At 40.7% G+C, this 17,500-nt stretch overlaps 1 protein-coding gene across 1 annotated transcript in view; it reads right to left on the bottom strand.

Annotated features, from left to right (window-relative positions):
* zgc:111983 (uncharacterized protein LOC550501 homolog) overlaps positions 1–17,500 on the bottom strand; it is a 31,399-nt gene that overhangs the window by 12,477 nt on the left and 1,422 nt on the right. The gene's annotated exons all lie outside the window — the stretch shown is intronic.

The raw sequence follows: 17,500 nt of genomic DNA, 5'->3' as shown, positions 1-17,500 counted from the left end.
GTGTGAGTGTGTCTGTGTGAGTGTGTCTGTGTGAGTGTGTGTGTTTGTGTGTGTGTGTGTGAGAGAGTGTGTGTGTGAGAGTGTGTGTGTGTAAATGTGTGTGTATGTGAGTGTGTGTGTGAGTATGTGAGTGTGCGAGTGTGTGTGTAAATGTGTGTGTAAGTGTGTGTGTTCCTCGTCTGTGTGAGTGTGTGTGTCTGTGTGAGTGTGAGTGTCTGTGTGTGTGTGTGTGTGTGTGTGAGTGTCTGTGTGTGTCTGTGTGTGTGAGAGGGTGTGTGTGTGTGTGTGAGTGTGATTGTCTGTGTGTGTCTGTGTGAGTGTGTGTGTGTGTGTGTGTGTGTGTGAGTGCGTGTGTGTGTGTGTGAGTGTGAGTGTGTGTGAGTGTCTGTGTGTGTCTGTGTGTGTTTGTCTGTGTGTGTGTGTAAATGTGTGTGTAAGTGTATGTGTGTGTGTGTGTGTGTGAGTGTGTGTCTGTGTGTGTGTGTGAGTGTGAGTGTGTGTGTGAGAGTGTGTGTGAGAGTTTGTGTGTGTGTGTGAGAGAGAGAGTGTGTGTGTGTGTAAATGTGTGTGTATGTGAGTGTGTGTGAGTATGTGAGTGTGCGAGTGTGTGTGTAAATGTGTGTGTAAGTGTGTGTGTTCCTCGTCTGTGTGAGTGTGTGTGTCTGTGTGAGTGTCTGTGTGTGTGTGTGTGTGTGTGTGTGTGTGTGTGTGTGTGTGTGTCTGTGTGTGTGAGAGGGTGTGAGTGTCTGTGTGTGTCTGTGTGTGTGTGTGTGTGTGTGTGTGACTGTGAGTGCGTGTGTGAGTGTGTCTGTGTGAGTGTGTGTGTGTGTGTGAGTGTGTGTGAGTGTCTGTGTGTGTCTGTGTTTCTGTGTGTGTGTGCGTGTGTGAGAGTGTGTGTGTGTGAGTATGTGAGTGTGCGAGTGTGGGTAAGTGTGTGTGTGTGTGTAAATGTGTGTGTAAGTGTGTGTGTGTCCCTCATAAAGACCTTTCGGATTCTGGTTCTGATTCTGATTTTGCAAGAATTTTGCCTAAACATACTTGGCAATAAAGACCTTTGTGATTCTGATTCTGATTCTGATGTTGCAAGAATTTTGCCTCTAGGCCTTACGATTCAGCACAAAATTGGGATTTTGGACTGTTGGTGGCGCTAGACGGTTTGAGCTAGACACACCAAAGTTGCTACAGTAACTTCTAAGACTGGCCTCTACATGTGTGCCAAATTTCATAACTTTCCTATGTACGGTTCTATGGGCTGCCATTGACTTCAATGACGGAAGACGGAAGAATAATAATAATAAATATAGCTGCAAGCAGCGATACCGGGGTCAAGCCGATCAGATGCGCTCAGAACATGTCGCTGATGAACCATACCAAGTTTCGTAGCTATATGGCATTGTATTGGTAAAATACTGAACTTGACATGAAAATTCAAAATGTGTGTGTGTAAGTGTGTGTAGGTGTGTGTGTGTAAGTGAGTGTGTAAGTGTGAGTGTGTGTGTGAGTGTGTGTGCAAGTGTGAGTGTGTGAATGTGAGTGTAAGTGTGTGAGTGTGTGGGTAAGTGTGAGTGTGTGTAAGTGTGAGTGTGTGTGTAAGTGTGTGTGTAAGTGTGTGTATGTGTGTGTGTGTGTGTGTGTGTGAGTGAGTGTGTGTGAGTGTCTGTGAGTGAGTGTGAGTGTGTGAGTCAATGAAGGTGTTTGTGAGTATGTGAATTGAGTGTGCGAGTGTGAGCAAGTGTGCGAGTGTGAGTGTGTGTAAGTGTGAGTGTGTGCGAGTGCGAGTGAGTGTGTAACTGTGAGTGTGTGTATGTGAGTGTGAGTGTGTATGTGAGTGTGCGAGTGAGTAAGTGTGCGAGTGTGAATGAGTGTGTTTGTGTGTGTGTGTAAATGTGTGTGTAAGTGTGTGTGTGTTCCTCGTATGTGAAAACATACTTGGCAATAAAGTGTGTGTGAGTGTGTCTGTGTGAGTGTGAGTGTGTATGTGTGTGTGTCTCTGTGTGTCTGTGAGTATGTGTGTGAGTATGTGAGTGTGCGAGTGAGTATGTGATTGTGCGAGTGTGGAAACTTGGTATGTTTCATCAGCGACATGTTCTGAGCGCATCTGATCGGCTTGACCCCGTGTGTGAGTGTGTGTGTGTGCGTGTGTGAGTGTGTGTGTATGTGTCTCTGTGCGTCTGTGTGTGTGTGTGTGTTTGTGTGCGTGTGTGTGTGTGTGTGTGTGAGTGTGTGTGTGTGTGTGTGAGTGTGTGTGTGTGAGTGTGTGTGTGTCTGTGTGTGTGTGTGAGTGTGAGTGTGTGTGTGTGTGTGAGAGTGTGTGTGTGTGTGTGTGAGAGAGACACACACACACACTGTGTCTGTGTGAGTGTGAGTGTCTGTGTGTGTGTGTGTGTGTGTGTGTGTGTGTGTGTGTGTGTGTGTGTGTGTGTGAGTGTGTGTGTCTGTGTGAGTGTGTGTCTGTGTGTGTGTGTGTTTGTGAGTGTGTGTGTGTGTGTGTGAGAGTGTGTGTGAGTGTGTGTGTGTGTGAGAGAGAGTGTGTGTGTGTGTAAATGCGTGTGTATGTGAGTGTGTGTGAGTATGTGAGTGTGCGAGTGTGTGTGTGTAAATGTGTGTGTAAGTGTGTGTTCCTCGTCTGTGTGAGTGTGTGTGTCTGTGTGAGTGTGAGTGTCTGTGTGTGTGTGTGTGTGTGTGTGTGTGTGTTTGTGAGTGTGTGTGTGTGTGTGTGTGTGTGTCTGTGTGTGTGTGTGTTTGTGAGTGTGTGTGTGTGTGTGTGAGAGTGTGTGTGAGTGTGTGTGTGTGTGAGAGAGAGTGTGTGTGTGTGTGTGAGAGAGAGTGTGTGTGTGTGTGTGAGAGAGAATATGGAGGGCGGCTTCCATCAGCTGACAGTTTTATTGCCCCAATAAAACCATAAAACCATAAAACCATAAAACAATAAAACCATAAAACAATAAAAGTTTATGATTGTAATTATATGTTTCCTGATAGGAAATGGGTCAAATGTCATACCTTTGATCTGACAGATGTCTGTCATGTTTTATGATGTTAGGTTTAAGTTAAAAGTTCATAATAAAGTTTATGATTTTAATTATATGTTTCCTGATAGGAAATGGATCAAAGGTCATACCTTTGATCTGACAGATGTATGTCATGTTTTATGATGTTAGGTTTAAGTTAAAAGTTCATAATAAAGTTAATGATTGTATTGATCTATTGTTTGACTCCAAGTAGTTAAAGATCCCCCTTTTCCCTCCCAACACCCCCGTCTTTCATACTGTTTAACACCTTTGTGTCTGCATTCAAGTAGATAGGAGACGAGTAATTAAAGTTTATGATTGTAATTATATAATGTTTCCTGATAGGAAATGGATCAAAGGTCATACCTTTGATCTGAAAGATGTAGGAAATGGATCAAAGGTCATACCTTTGATCTGAAAGATGTAGGAAATGGATCAAAGGTCATACCTTTGATATGACAGATGTATGTCATGTTTTATGATGTTAGGTTTAAGTTAAAAGTTCATAATAAAGTTAATGATTGTATTGATATATTGCTTGATTCCAAGTAGTTAAAGATCCCCCTTTTCCCTCCCACCACTCCGTCTTTCAAGTAGATAGGTGACAAGTAATTAAAACAAGTTAGCCAATGGGAGGCTAACTATAACGTCAACGTCCCACGTGTGCACAACCCCCCCTGAACGGACACGCCCACCCCGGATTTAGTCTTCAAATACCATATCACCCTCCTCCACGTATAACGCGTATGTTTCATTGAGCATAGCTATGGCTGTTTGTCCAGATGCACCGAAGAAAATGCAAAAATCTACTATGTCAAAATTTGCAAAGACGTTAGAGCATGAAAGTTGTCAGTATTGGGAGATGTCAAACGGATGTACGGCCGGCTTTCACTTCAATGCTGAATCATCCAAAGCAACGCTTTTCAAGCTATCTGTGCCGGATCACAAACACTGGAGCAAAGCTACCGAGGCTATAACTTTTGATCGGAGTGATTGGAACAAATTTTATAAATGGTGTAAGGATTTTGACTACATTCTTCGAGATGATTTTTCACCAGTGATTGACTACAAATATAAATGGCAGAGCAAATGTACAAATCCTCAGCAAAAATACGTCATAGAAGCAAGAAATCTTTCAAAGGATGAGGTATCACTGTATTATCACTGTTTCAACAACGATTAACGGTGACTACACGTCTGATAAAAAGAAATACGAAGTGAGGTTTGATCCAATCAGCAGGCACGATCTACAGCGCTGCTTTAAACAAATCGATTATTTATTCCGGAAAAAAGCTGATCTCGATGACGTAAGTAAACGTTTAGTAAAACTAAACTTTGAAGAGGAGTGAATTCCACCCAACGACCCCCCATCCCAAGACCCGCCTTCTTCCAGCACCTCCCAACACCTGTACCACCCACAACACATCCCACTTAAAAATTGTTTTAAAAGCGGTTGCAATTGTGTACGATGTATCGGCTGTTTGAGCAACGACAAGCGAAAATGTCTCAGGATTTCTCACCTTACTTTTACAACTCACTCGCTACCTTGGATAAAGATGATGATGAGACACGTTCCAGTTCTAAAGACGAAGAAAATACCGGTGAATCGCTCGGAAAAAGAAATCTGACCTTTCTGCATTCAAATGATGATGAAACCGACGGATGTCTTTCCACCCCCGCTTTAGCGATCATCCGAGGTGTCATGGCTCAGCTTTTGGACCGGATTATTGATAGAGATCTGAGAGACAACTGTCACGGATGTGCCATAGATCACCCTAGTCAACTCCAACACGCTTGTTTGTTTGAGCCTGAAGCCTACTATCTGCACATGAATGCCTTCAGATTGTTGAAAAAATTGTTTAAACCTTGGTTGAAATACACTCTGGTAAAGGGACTGAAATTGTGTTGAATTAAACACACCCCATCCCTGGAAAAAATCCTAGGCATCGCTGAAGCTATCATATGCGACTGGCGGGATGAGCCTAACATCAAAGCTGTTGTAAGCGAAGCTAAAGACAAAACCAAAGAAATTTGCAGCGATCAAGTGTATGAAGACGTTGTGGATTACTGCACCTTTCACTCGGCTCTGGAGCCGCCTGAACCGTCACACACATGGGAAACTTCAAAACGCGCCACGTCTATTCTGTCTCCGAGAAAGATCTGAAGTCCGAGTTCGTCTCTACTCTTCAATAAATCGGTGAATTAAAATCGTGCTAGATTTTAATAAAAAATGGTTCTCTTTATACGATGTAAACACAGTGTCCTCTTCACATTTTTGTACATAGAGTTTTATCCGTTATGTTTACCAACCTTTTTGAAATGTAAAACTAGTCACGTATTATGTATCTTAACCTACACTGTATGTATCTAATGTGTGTTTTTTTAAACTGTTAAGAAAGGAGAATGTTGTCATCCAAAAGTCTTTGATTATACGAAAGATTTTTGATGCAGAAAACTTTAAATCTTGCTCACGTGATGTATTTTTGAAATAAAATCCTTAAACTATTCCGTGTTTTGATCATTGATGTTCTGATACTTCAAAATGAACGAGCGGCTGTTGAAGAATGTGTATTACACTCCGTCTGACCCCGGCTCGTACGGAGGTGTTGAGAGTTTGCAAAGAGCTATAGTTGAGAAAATTGGTAAAAGAGTTAACGATGGTGAGATAAAAAACTGGTTAGCTGAGCAAGATACATACACTCTTCATAAACCTGTGTTTACAAAGTTCAAAAGAAACAAGGTTTTTGTGAAAAACATAGATGAGCAATGGCAGGCTGATTTAGTCGAAATGAGCAACTTGTCGGAGAGTAATGATGATGCAAAATTTTTGATAACGTGTATAGATATTTTATCTAAATATGCTTGGGTTCGTGTGTTACGAAACAAGACCGGCGGTGAAGTAACTAAAGCTTTTGATTCCATTCTAAGGGAAGGAAGAGTCCCAAAAAGAATTTTTTAACAAAACTTTCCAAAACTTAATGAAAACACATGGCATTGTACATTTTGCCACGGGCACGGGTCAGAAAGCTGCGGTGTGTGAAAGGTTCAACAGAACGCTAAAGGCCAGGATGTGGAGATATTTTACAACGTTTAACACGCGAACATACACGGACAGGGTGCAGGACTTGGTTCATGCTTATAACCACAACCGTCATTCCAGCATCAAAATGAAACCGGCTGAGGTCACCGAAGCCAATTCTTTCACAGTATTTAAAACTCTTTACGGGCTACAGTCGTTAAAACCCAAGAAAATAAAATTCAAGTTTAAAACCGGTGACGTTGTTAGAATATCGCGTTCGAAAGGACAGTTTGAAAAAGGATACGAGCAAAATTTTACAGATGAATATTTTTCAATTTCCGAGTGGATCCCTAGAGACCCTCCTGTATATAAATTACGAGACTATGACGGTGACAAAATTGAGGGAACTTTTTACGAGCCCGAGTTACAAAAAATCGTTATATTTAATGACAAGTCGTTCAAAATAGAGAAAATCTTGACTGAAAAGATTCAAAACCGGAAAAAGGTCTGTCTGGTGAAGTGGGTGGGGTGGCCTGATAAATTTAATTCCTGGATTCCTGCTGAAGATGTAGTAAACATCACGCTTTAGCACTTAAAAGGACTCCTCACATTCATAACAGTTAACTATAATTGATAACATGGACGAGAGCGGTTTCTATGTGACTCTTCCGAGCAACGCGTCGAAAGACATTTACCCTAATAATAAAACATCGCACTATACGACTAAATTTGTCAAACCCATTGATTTGAAAGGTGATTGGGCAGTGTCCCTATCAGAAGTACAGTATATTCAGAGTTGGGATACCTTATCAGAGAACGAGTCTGTGTGTCAAGTTTCTTATAGGGAAGGAAATAAAACACACAGCGTTTATTTAAAGATAAATCATGGATATTATAAAAGTATTGAAGAAGTGGTTGACAAAATCAACGAAGTAATAAAACTATCCAAACTCAGCATGACTATACAGGGAGTGCAGAATTATTAGGGAAGTTGTATTTTTGAGGATTAATTTTATTATTGAACAACAACCATGTTCTCAATGAACCCAAAAAAATCATTAATAGCAAAGCTGAATATTTTTGGAAGTAGTTTTTAGTTTGTTTGTAGTTTTAGCTATTTTAGGAGGATATCTGTGTGTGCAGGTGACTATTACTGTGCATAATTATTAGGCAACTTAACAAAAAACAAATATATACCCATTTCAATTATTTATTTTCACCAGTGAAACCAATATTACATCTCAACATTCACTAATATACATTTCTGACATTCAAAAACAAAACAAAAACAAATCAGTGACCAATATAGCCACCTTTCTTTGCAAGGACACTCAAAAGCCTGCCATCCATGGATTCTGTCAGTGTTTTGATTTGTTCACCGTCAACATTGCGTGCAGCAGCAACCACAGCCTCCCAGACACTCTTCAGAGAGGTGTACTGTTTTCCCTCCTTGTAAATCTCACATTTGATGATGGACCACAGGTTCTCTATGGGGTTCAGATCAGGTGAACAAGGAGGCCATGTCATTAGTTTTTCTTCTTTTAGACCCTTTCTTGCCAGCCACGCTGTGGAGTACTTGGACGCGTGTGATGGAGCATTGTCCTGCATGAAAATCATGTTTTTCTTGAAGGATGCAGACTTCTTCCTGTACCACTGCTTGAAGAAGGTGTCTTCCAGAAACTGGCAGTAGGACTGGGAGTTGAGCTTGACCCCATCCTCAACCCGAAAAGGCCCCACAAGCTCATCTTTGATGATACCAGCCCAAACCAGTACTCCACCTCCACCTTGCTGGCGTCTCAGTCGGACTGGAGCTCTCTGCCCTTTACCGATCCAGCCACGAGCCCATCCATCTGGCCCATCAAGACTCACTCTCATTTCATCAGTCCATAAAACCTTAGAAAAATCAGTCTTCAGATATTTCTTGGCCCAGTCTTGACGTTTCAGCTTGTGTGTCTTGTTCAGTGGTGGTCGTTTTTCAGCCTTTCTTACCTTGGCCATGTCTCTGAGTATTGCACACCTTGTGCTTTTGGGCACTCCAGTGATGTTGCAGCTCTGAAATATGGCAAAACTGGTGGCAAGTGGCATCTTGGCAGCTGCACGCTTGACTTTTCTCAGTTCATGGGCAGTTATTTTGCGCCTTGGTTTTTCCACATGCTTCTTGCGACCCTGTTGACTATTTTGAATGAAACGCTTGATTGTTCGATGATCACGCTTCAGAAGCTTGGCAATTTTAAGAGTGCTGCATCCCTCTGCAAGATATCTCACTATTTTTGACTTTTCGGAGCCTGTCAAGTCCTTCTTTTGACCCATTTTGCCAAAGGAAAGGAAGTTGCCTAATAATTATGCACACCTGATATAGGGTGTAGATGTCATTAGACCACACCCCTTCTCATTACAGAGATGCACATCACCTAATATGCTTAATTGGTTGTAGGCTTTCGAGCCTATACAGCTTGGAGTAAGACAACATGCATAAAGAGGATGATGTGGTCAAAATACTCATTTGCCTAATAATTCTGCACTCCCTGTAGTTTATAACCCCGTGAAAAATAAAATACATATGGACACCTCAAAGCAATATTTCTTCAAAACCAGCGGAAAATTAGCATATATACTCGGCCTGACCCCGGATAAAGCGCTAACGCTGCACGACTCAGAAGCACCACACCCCGCCGATATTCACGCCGGATTTTACACAATGTATGTATATACGGACATTATCGAGTACCAAAGAGTCGGTGATAGCTTTGTCCCGCTACTCAGATGCGTACATATACAGGGTGAAAACAACAAAGTCGTCACTATTACTTACGATAAGCCACACTACGTACCGCTAATCAAGAATCACATTACAGATATTGTAATCGAAGTCAAGTCGGATCAGAACAAACACATACCTTTTACTTACGAGAAGTTTATAGCTAAACTACACTTCAGACCCGCTAAACATTCATTCCGTTTGTAAAAATGATAGATAGAGGATACGCTAACCCCCAGACCTACATAGATTATTACGTCAGTCATGCCGGAAATGGACTCCCGGGATTTCAAGGAGCCCCCACCATGTATGGTTCGGGGTTAGGAGGATTATTCAGAGGATTGTTTAGAATGGCAATTCCATTCCTCAAAAAGGGGTTTGCTATAGCCAAACCTCATTTAAAAACAGCAGCCAGTGGTATTGCAGGCGATGTTATGAGCAGCATTATCAGTAAAGCACAAAGCCGTAATCAGGACGGGTCGGGTCTTGCATTGATTTCACGTGGAAAATCCAAAAGACCCCGGGACAACGACACGTGATTCCTAATAAAAGGCGTAGGGTAACTAAAACTAAGACCAGTGTTAAAAAGAACAAGGCGAGAGTCAACAAGCGTCAACCCGTCTCTCAAAAAAGAAAGCTGTTGAACATTTTCTAAAATCATGTCTTTCTTACACGGACTATCCACGGAGTGTACAAAGTCTGAATTGGATATTTTCACACTACCTTATACACAGACGAGTATCGAAAAGTACACTTATATCGAAATACCGCCGCTTTCCGCTCTGACTGACAACGGTCCTCTGGAGTTCTTTGTGGCTGGAAATGGTGAAGATTACCTGGATTTGAACAATACATTTCTTCATGTTGCCTGTAAAATCGTGAACGCTGATGGCACCAACATAGCTAACGATGCAAAGGTGGGGGTTGTTAACTACCCTATAGCTTCTCTTTTTTCACAAGTCGACGTTATGCTGGGGGACCGTCTTATTTCTCAATCTAGCAATACATATCCATACCGCGCAATTTTTGAATGTCTCCTTAACTATGGGAAGGACACCTTGGAAACACAATTTTGTACAGGATTATTCTACAAAGACACTGCGAGATATATGGATGCCACTGACCCCGCGGACCGCAATGAAGGTCTTAAACGAAGGGCCCGGTTTAGTGCTGAAAGCAACACTTTTGACCTCATTGGTCACATTCACTCGGATATATTTTTTCAAGATAAACTTTTACTGAACTGCGTCGATTTGAGGATTAAAATGGTTCAAAGTAAAGATGAATTTTGCTTAATGAAGGAAGGCAACATCAATTTCGCTCTGAAAATTCTCAACGCATCTCTTTTCGTGAAGAAAGTTTCCGTATCACCATCAGTATGAAATATTCATTAGAACGGGTTTGTATGAAAACGTTCAGTCTGGCCGCTGGGAGTCGCATTTGTTCACAAGAGAATCTTTTCCTCGGACCCTTGCCTAAAACCATAATATTTGGCATGGTGGACAACGATGCCTTCAGCGGGTCATACAATAAAAATCCTTTTAATTTTAAACACTACGACGCAGAGTTTGTAGCTTTGTACGTAGACGGTACTCAATATCCTGCAAAACCGTTTCAACCCGATTTTCAATCCGATAATGCGGTTCGTGAATTCTATTCTTTAATTTTAGCATCAGGAAAGCAATTAAAAGATCAGGCATTGGCGATAAATAGAGAAGAGTATTCGCGCGGTTATACTTTATTTGCATTCAATCAGAATCCTGACGACGACTGCGGTCAGCATCTGTCATTAATAAAGTCAGGGAATATGCGAATGGAACTCAGATTTCGACAAGCCCTGCCGAGAACGGTGAATCTAATAGTCTATGCTAGTTTTGACAGCATTCTAGAAATAAACAACCGAAGAAACATACTCATAGATTACCAGTAAAACATGGATACCAAAGAACTAACTGATGTTATGAGAAGTTGCCAGCATCTAGAAAACACATTCCGAGGCGTTGTGGCTAGCGACGAATTACCCACAATCCCTCTGAGACAATTCACCGCCATGTTCATTGTGAATACACATCCGAGACACATGCCGGGTGAGCACTGGCTAGCGCTATGTCTTAATAATGAGTTTTCCGGGGAGTTTTTTGACTCCTATGGAAACAGACCGGACTACGCACTCTTTCCTGATTCTATTCATTACTTTTTTAGTAAAAACTGCCGTGAAATAAAATATAATCCTGTACAAGTACAAGATTTTACTTCAGTTTGTTGCGGACAGCATTGTGTATGTTTTCTGTGTCACAGAGCTAAAGGCTATAAGTTTAACCGTATTATGTCTATGTATAGCAAGGATTTAAATAGAAATGACAAAGCAGTTGTATCTTTTGTGAAAAAAATGTATCCTAGAGTAAATAAAAAACATTCGTTTAGTTGTGTGCAATGTGTAAACTCTCTGAAAATGTTTCATTCACCTGTGTAGTGTACTATTTAATCATGATGCTTCACAAAAAAAAAATCTTACTGTATAAAGATTTTATTGAAATAAAAGTAACAAATACATTGGAGCAAGCGTAATTGTCATTTTTCAAAAATCATGCCAATCACTACTGTATGAATAAGAACAGGGGGTGGAGAATCAAAGTCTCTGCTTTTAGACGGTGAAGGCGTGACGCTTCGAGAGGGTTGGGGCTCATTAGATCTTTTGTTGTCAGATATTTTGCGTCGAACAGTGCTGTTCGGTATTGTTGAAAAAGGTATATTTAGTCTAGCTACAGTATGCAGCAATTCAGTCCAACCTAAGGGCCTCCGATCCTCTGAAACTTTATGAGGAGCCGTGAGATTTTTAAGCAGATCCACCATATGAGATCCTTTAATCGTGTTCCCGTTAAAAATAAATTCACCCTCGTCATTCCACGAAGCAGCATCGCCTGATTTTAAAAGTTTTTCCATAATGTACGAAGCATTTCTTTTACACCTCGCTGAAACGTTAGCAAGCACCACATGTGTGATCTCGTCACCGTGGGGTTGTGAAACTTCGGTTACAGTTGCCTCTGTTTTGCTATCGGTTATTTTTGGTAGCGTCAGAGTCAGTTGAGCTGATTCTTGATCACCCTGTTTAACCAAGTTTAAAAACTTTTGCAGGACCGATGTGTAGAGTTTTACCTTCTCGTATTCATTCAGATCCGTCCTTGACAAAATATGACGCATTGCTACGTCTAAGTTGTTTTCAACGGTGTTTCTTAAACTCTCTTTTTTCTGTCGTGGTATTTCTAAGCTTGTCAAGTTGATGTTGAGGGACTAAATACATTTTCTCCATGTCAACTGTTACGGGATGCTATCAAGCTGCTTATAAACGGGACAGCAACGCTGAGTAGCGGTAAAAGAAAACCTCCGGTTTGATTAATCACTTTCCTTTTCTTTTCTACAGTTGCTCTTTTATCGGCGAAAAGCTTTATCCATTTTTTCTGCTTTTTTAATTCTCTGTAATGTTTTGCTGTTAGAGGGATGGTACCTCTGAGCACGTTTAAAGCTAATTCACATATACTAAGAATGAGTTTGGTAGGTGCATCACGCAATATAACTTTTCTTTTCCGGGGTGGAGCCTCGTGTAATGCTTTCAACAACGGAAGTGTTTTTTCAAACGTATAGACATTGTTTTCAGTAAAACTTTTTCTTCTTCTGCTTCGGAACATACACAGCTGATTTTTCTTGCGGTAACAAACCTGATCGGAGTCTGAAGTCTTCTGGTGTATTTGATTTTAGGTCAACAAATAAATAACCGTACGGTCTGGTGGTGGCGTCTTGAAAACATTCTAAAAAGTATTTGCTGTTACCCGGATACATTTGTCGAGCTAGTACGCTGATCTGTAATTTATCTCTAGGGTTTTTAAAAAGAACCATGTAATTGGTGTTCAAATTGATTGTTCTACTAGACTTGCCTTGAAAAAACAAATTCTGAACCAGATATATGACGCTCAGATTTCTGTGATGTGTGTATTTAGCAAAAGCTTTTTCCACCTCCTCGTTTTTACTCGCAGATTCCATCAAGTCATCTATTACCACCAAGTTTGTTTTGCTGGGGGGAAACATTTCATCATCACACAAAGAATCGGGGATTCCTTGAATAATATTGATGTTTATTTTGGTCATCAATTCATCGTACAAAGGTTGCCAACATGAATAAATCCACACAATATTTTCAGGAACTTTGGACAATACCTCTTTACAATTTTCCAGCAGCATTTTGATAAAATAAGATTTCCCGCTATTGCTAGGCCCACATACAATACATGAAAAGGGCAGTTGCAGCCTCGTGTCGAAAGAAGTCACATTCATATTTTCCTTGACAAGTGTTCACAACTGTACGGCGACAACAATCAAATGAACAACATACAGACATTCATACATACATATATACATAAAAATACATCAGTATAGGTGTCAATACCCGTAAGGAAGAGTTGTGAAATCAGGAAATAACACACGTTTATCGTACACAACCCTGAACCTTTTTTCCTGTGTCTGGTTTCTCAAATGAAACCCTTTTTTATCTCTAGTGATTTGTTTGTGCAATGTTAAAAGTTGACTGGGTTTATCAGGGTATTTCACTCGATCGATGACCAGATCTGTCAACGATTTCAAATTGATAACCTTGGAATTGGTGTAATTTTGAGTAATTCCCTTAGCTTTCATTGTTGTTTTTCCTTTTTTAGTTCTGTAACCGTAGGTTTTAGGACCCGCGCTTGCAAACTCTACTATTTGATCACCATCATCTAGCTCGCTGGTAAGACCCCCCAAATAATCGCTCAAAGGCGGCATCCAATCCCCTTCCTTACTTTTAAAAATGACGCTGTCGGTGTCGGTGTACAAACAACGACGGTTCAAACGATCCATCAGATTGTACAGTTCAAGTCTAGCATACGCTGTGGTGAAAATACCTATGAACACGTTAGCATTCCCCGGTTTAATCATCCTATCGTCCACATAACGCCACTGCACAAGAGCGACCTCATCAGACAAAAAAGAGAAGTGACTAACGTTGTGAACACCTGAGAATATAAAGTTTAAAAATTCTGCAGGGTCTCTGATCAGAGTTGTGTTTGATCTGTCCGGTCTTTGGCACATCTTGCCCCACAATGAATTCAACGCTAGTTTAGCCACAGATCTTTTGGCAGGGTTAACGTTGATGTTTTTTTCTTCCAATTTAATTCCCTCATTACGCTTGTAATTTTGAATGTATTCACGTTTTGTGGATTCATCGTCTACCCATGACGGGTACCCTGAACTTTCCTGCTTTGTCTTGAGAAACATTTTAATGTAGTCTGTAAAGAGGTTTTTGGATCTTTCAGGAAAATGCCAGACTTCAAACATTTTTAATATTTGGTAACCTTTCTCGACGGCTTTCGCTAACTCGATGGTGGCCCACGTACCCGTTAGTGCTCGTGCCTGGTCTGAATGATCGCAATGTTTTAGTTGTTGCTCGCAACATGTTCTGCATAGAGGGAAAAGGAGTTTGTTATTCACACGGTACGGAAGAACTGGGGCCCATAGGCCTCTAGGCGGTAATACTTTTGCACGAACTATTCCGAAATAAGTATCCAGAGGTTCAAAGTCACGAAAAATGATTGTGGGGTGACCGATAGGGTATGTTTTCGACTTGTTTACATACGGGTAAAGTGACGTGAAATCGTAATAATCTATTCTCTCACCGGGTTGTGCAACATAGTGTAAATGCAAAGTGTTTGTTCGACCACCGTAAAGGGCATCTCGAGGGTTTAAACGCTCGGGAAAGTCAAACTCTTTTAGAAAGTTTATCACTCTCGCATCGTTTTCCATCATTTCACGCCACTCATGCTCCCAGATCGTTGTGACATGCAAATTGTGTGTGTCCTGCAAATACTTTATCTTTTCCATCGACTTAAGCCTGACACCACCAAAGCTAACGTTGTGGTTAAGAGGATGCGGTGCTGATGAGGGAAAACACTTTTCACAGCCGTGATAAAAACAACCGAGAAACTCAAAAGCCTTACACGTCTGACCCACTTCACAATAACCGTCAATGAAATATGAACCGAACCCGACTTCACCTTCGTTCAGTGCGTGTTGAACAGGTAGACTATGTGTGGCTGAAATGTATTCAAGCCACTGAATAGCAGGTGTTGAGAAAGATTTCTGCCTGGTTATGTAATTATCGAGAGGTGGAACGGCGAGGGTGTTTTCAGTGAGAAACATTGTTCTAAATATCTTCATACAAACTGAAGCAATCGTAATACATTTAAAAGGATCCACCGATGTACTTTGTCGAATTTCCTCTCTGAAAGCTATACAGCCTTTTCTCAAAATGTCTACGTCATTTACACAGTATTCAGTCATCTCTTTCTTGAAATCAAAAACTTTATCAGACACCGTTGCGTACCACTTGAAAAAATCCTCCCTGTCTTTAGACATCATGTTATCCACACCATAAAACCGGGGGTCAAGATAGGGACCTACATAGTTTTGATTTTCTTCTGTGTTCCAGAAATGAGGAAAATAACCTTTCTTTTTTTCTGAGAACCCCATGGCCTTAGGAAGATTGCTAAGCTTCATGGGTAAGAAAGACAGGCTATCGATGTATTTCTGGTTGAAATCGGTATCGGTGAAACACAGAATCTTTCCGCCTTGTGCAATAATCTTGGGGTTGATTCCTTCTTTCACTAAATGATTTAGCAAAAGGTATGAATCGAACCCTCTAGCATTATGTGCGATAAAGGTATAACCTCTGAATTTCGCACGGCGAAAATGTCTAAAAAACGCAGCGGCGCACGTGTCTCCTGAAAAAATCCACGTCTGACCGCGGTAATTAATACAGCATAAGAAATTAGCTGTATACTCATAGATATACAGCTAATTTCTATAAGAAATTAGCTGTATACTGTATAGACCTGTTTCCTGTCTAGTTTCAAAATCATAAAAGATGTATCTCTTATTAGACTTTTCCCTCTTTAACGGCTGTATAAAACAGTTGTGTCCATAATCCGTATCAAGTTTTTCACCACAGAGTTTACACAATCTCTCAGGGCACACATGACTTCGTGGTACACCATATTACATTTACCGCAGTAGAAACCTCTTTTGCACTGAGAATATTCACCTCCATCTGACTGGCGCAATGCTTTGTGGCTATCAAAACAATATTTTGATCTACACAATCTCATACAATCCGGGCATTTTGTTATGTTTCGAGGGTGTTTGTAACAGTCTACATCACAACAAACGCTACAACTATATTCACAACGATGGTTCCGTGCATCCTTAAACCCTGAGTGACAGAAATGACAGACATAACTATACCCCAAAAACCCTCTGATACTTTTAACTCCGTAATAGTGGTTGTCATGCAAAAACAAGTACAGCGTTTTTTCATGGGGGATCTTGCTGGTTTGAAAGAAAGAGAATCCGGCTTTATCGCTAGCTTTGTACACAATTACAATTTTACACCGTAAATGTACCTCAAATTTACACACATCGGCAAAGGTGACGGGTGTGTTTTCAGTTAAGCCTACACCGTGTTGCAGTTGTTTAGCAATTTTTTCAATTTGAAAATCATTTTTATCACGGTTTAAAAGCTGTGTAACGCATAACGCAAAGCACATGTTGTCTTTATTGTGAAATATATACGTGTCGCATCTTCTTCTGTATAGCTTCTGAACTGAATATTGTAGCAATTTTACGTTTACAACCACCACCGCCGTGAGGTGGTCGAACTATCTGTACTACCAGTTCAAGCGAATTATCCGTAAATATGTCACGATTACTTTGAATGGTATTTTTGGGCATGGTCAAAAAAGACTGTAAATCGATGGCTCCATTGACTAGTAGCACCTCTAATTTCAACGGTAACATAATCCGTAGGTGAAATCATTTCATTCGCAACTTCTACCATGCTGTTTAAAATCTCTAAAACATAATTATAAAATTCAGCAAAACTGTTAACATTAGCGATGGATGAAAAATTCACTCTTCTTACGATCTCTGTGTTATTGAAACTGTCACGATTAAATATCCTAATATTAGGATCTATGCCATGACCTATTTGATTGTTTTCACCACTAGGGGACGGTGCGTTGTCAACGTAATCTAAGGGGGCATTTTCAACACTAGGTGGCTGTGCGTTGTCAACGTAATCTAAGGGGGCATTTTCAACACTAGGTGGCTGTGCGTTGTCAACGTAATCTAAGGGGCATTTTCAACACTAGGTGGCTGTGCGTTGTCAGCGTAATCTAAGGGAACATTTTCACCATTAGGCGGCGATGTGTTGTTAACGTAATCTAAGGGGACATTTTCAACACTAGGTGGCGATGTGTTTACCGATGTATCATTTACCATTTCAGGGGTGTACTCGTGATCAATTTCGGGATTTTGCAGAACATTAACAGTTTGGTTGATTAAGTTAATGATATTGTCATTTAACGAAATAAGGCTTTGATTAAGACCGTGAAACAAATCTTGTTGAGATGCAGGTTCTTGATGTTGACAGGTTACCAGAGGTGATGCATTAACGACACTTTGTTCGTTAGATAAGTTAAAACTGTCATTCAGATTATTCACCATTTCTATCAAAGCAGGATTTAGGATATCGTGAATCCTAATCCTGATACCTAATCCTTAATTAGGATTCTGAATATCGTGTCTAAGTGTCGGTCTTAAACTATCGTTCAATTGGTTTACAGCTTCTATCAA

Source organism: Tachysurus vachellii, chromosome 2 (assembly GCF_030014155.1).
Source record: "Tachysurus vachellii isolate PV-2020 chromosome 2, HZAU_Pvac_v1, whole genome shotgun sequence".
Classification (NCBI taxonomy): Eukaryota; Metazoa; Chordata; class Actinopteri; order Siluriformes; family Bagridae; genus Tachysurus; species Tachysurus vachellii.
The sequence above is the reverse complement of the archived record's forward strand: the minus strand, read 5'-3'. Positions and strand labels throughout refer to the sequence as shown.